The sequence below is a fragment of the Sturnira hondurensis genome, unplaced genomic scaffold (genome assembly GCF_014824575.4).
Source record: "Sturnira hondurensis isolate 20B ecotype Veracruz unplaced genomic scaffold, ASM1482457v3 Scaffold0008196, whole genome shotgun sequence".
Lineage (NCBI taxonomy): Eukaryota > Metazoa > Chordata > Mammalia > Chiroptera > Phyllostomidae > Sturnira > Sturnira hondurensis.
In genome coordinates this window covers 17,820,354-17,823,405 of record NW_028080827.1, presented here as the reverse complement: position 1 = coordinate 17,823,405, position 3,052 = coordinate 17,820,354, and positions in this window count along the sequence as shown.

Sequence of the window (3,052 nt, the reverse complement as noted above, 5' to 3'; positions counted from 1 at the left end):
GGGTGTTGTCCGCAGCTGGTGAGTTTCCTGCCCCCAGACAGTGCACGTCCCTCTGGGACTTGGAGAGGACAAGGAGCTGTCCTGGCTGTGGGCAGCCCACGGAGTTCCCAGGCCCTGCCCAACCCCACACCAACATCTGTCTGCCCTGCGCAGCCCCAGCGCTGTGCAAGGCGGGAGGTGGGGGCGAGGAAAGAGGCTGTGTGTCAGACTCTCTGAGCCTTTCTAGAGCACACATTCAGCCCTTTTCTCTATCCACAATAAAGGGTCTGTTAGGTGGACTCCGGGGCGCTGAACTCAGTCGGAGTCCTCAGTCTGATAGAGGACACACAACCCCATCCCAGGAGAGCCTCTAGTTGAAAGAGGAAACACAGCCTTGCCCTGGGAGACACCCCTGCCCCTGTGGCCTGATGGGGTCCCCTGGCCTTTGCTGCCCCTAGTGGTATTTCTGCACACAGGGCAGTAAGGAGCTTGCCTGGACCTGAAGAAGGAAGAGCACTGGGCTAGGAATACCAGGACTACTGCCGGGCTCTGGCGCTGGAACGACCACTGACTTGCAGAAGCTTCCCAACCTCTGTGGCCTCGGTTCTGCATCTGTAGAATGGATCTTGGGTCTGACTTCTAAGATCCTGTTCAGCTTTGACATCTGGATTTACTGTCATGTAGCCACAGGAGTGGTTGTCATATTGTGCCTCCAGAGAATGCACTGACATCACAACAGATGCACTGACATCTCAAAAGCTTAGCTTTAGGTGGCATGGCTCCTGGGGGTCGGGTGGCAGAGGTAGGACGTGGCATCCAGAAATCCTCACAGGCTCTCCCTATCTGGACCTGTCCATGCCCCCCTGTCCACTGCAGAGACGTCTTCTGAGCACCTGCCACAGGCCCGCTGCATTCGGAGATCTCGAGGGCCTCCTGCAGGAGCCTTGAAGGGGGCGGGGTAAGGAGGGTTGGGCCACTTGCCCAGCAAATAACCTTTCTCTTGACCTGAAGCGTCCAAACCTGTGGTCACTAAATGGTTTGGCTTCTTGGTAGGTGGGTGTGAGGTGTGTGCTATTCATGTCCTGGGGGAGTGGAGGGAACTATCGTCTGCTTTTCTGGGCCATGCGCCAACCTCTGTGTGGAATACTTTCATGTTATCTCATCTAATCCTTAATATTGTCCCTGTTTTAAAGATGAGGAACAGAAGGGCAAAGCAGCTTATCCCGGGGTCTGACAGTGGGTGATTATTCCAAGGGCCTTTGCAGTCCACAGCAGTGGCACTCCCGGGTGTCCAACAAGTGGCCCACAGCTGAGTAGCCCTCAGGCAAGGAAAGGGACTGGTTGCAGTTTCCTCCCAGCCTCAGAGGAGGGGCTGGTACTTAGCAGTCACAGCTACAGGCCTGAGTAGCCAGCTGGCAACTGGTCCAAATCATCTCTGAACTAGAAGGGAATTAAGGGTCATCTCATCCCCTCCTGCAAGTCATGATAGAGTCCCCTCTACAGCACCTCCTTGAAGTGGTCACCCCTGGGTTGCCTTCAATCTTGAGGAGCTTCACATGGCTAGAGTTCACCCTCACACTGAGCTAAAACCTGCCTCCTTGCAGCTCCCATCTACTTTTGAGCCCAGTTTTAAAGATAAGCAAAGTAACTCCTCCAGCCTCAAACAAGCAGAGAAGTAGGGGAACCCAAGTTTACACCTGGTTGGGCCCGTAGGTGTCCACGGCAGACCCTCTCTCTGGCAGCCCTCCAGTGAGACTGGTTTCTCTTCCCACAGACCCTACATCCAGAACCAATCTGTCCTCACAGGACTGGGGGGAGAGGGGGAGGCCAGGGATGTGCCTTGAACTTGGCTCCCACCTTCTCTCCTCCTACAACTTAAAGGAAAATCCTTGGCCCTTAGCTTTGTGAGCAATTCTGGCCCGAGGGTGTAATCTAAACAAATTCCTTGCAACACCTTAGAGTCTTAATAACACAGCTGTTTTACCATGATGATCTCCCAGGAGCACAATTATTGCTTGAGGTTGAGTCAATATTCATGTCCTGTCCTGGAAAATAATGTTCCTTCTCGGTTGAGGAGTTGTTACCAGCAGGCTCCGATGCCCTTCCCCGCTTCCCTGCCTGCTGACCTGGGTTTCCGTGGTTTCTCGTGGTTTCTCTTGTGCCCGCTGGTGGGGGTGGGGTGGCGGGTTGATTAGCAGGGGTGGGGGAGGGGAGAGGGAGGGGAAATGGGGCTTACAGAGAGAAGGGCTGCAGTGAAAGGTCTCTGAGACTCTCAGCCCCTTTCCCACTCTAGAATGTGCTGTATCCCAAAAGAGGCCCCACAGAATTCTAGAAAGCACTCGTCTGTCACTTTCTATTAAGCCAAACTCCCATCACAGAATTTTGGATTTATTTTCCCCCTCTTTAGTATTATAGGTGGGGACAGAAAAGCCCAAAGAAATGAGAGGACCTGACCAAGGTCACCAGCGAAGGAGCTGGCACTAGATCCTGAGTGTGTGGACTCCCCCCACACATGGATGCCTTTGCCATCTCTCCAGCATGACTTGACCAGCTTTACCCTGAGTCCCAAGGGGAGTGACAGGTGACCCTTGCCAGGCTCATCCTCCAATCCCAGAATCATTACCGGCAAGACAGAGTGCCAAATTTTAAGACAAATAAAACGCCCCATTTATACACTAGGCCACAACACATGCAACTCATTAACTTGATCAGGCAGCAAACAGTAATCCAAGATGGGTTAGGTTTCTTGAAGTTGGATCCATATTGACCATGAAACATTAGTAGAGACCTCTCCTTCTCCCGCTTAGGAGCCTGGGTTCTGCGTGGGTGCTCAGTGATGTCTGGGGATCTCTGTAAGGGCAGGGCAATGTGGCTCTGGAAGTTGTGTGCCAGGGCTGAGCTGGCTGTTACCTAGGAAAAGGGTCAGGCTTGGAGTTGAACCCAGCAGGCTTCCCGGAGGAGGAGGCGGAGGCAGCTGGGTAGAACAAAGGGAGGGAGGGATTTTCTGGCTAGAGGGAGAGAGTGAGTGGAGGTTCCTACTAGGCTGGAAACATCCTTCCTCTCTTATCTCCCA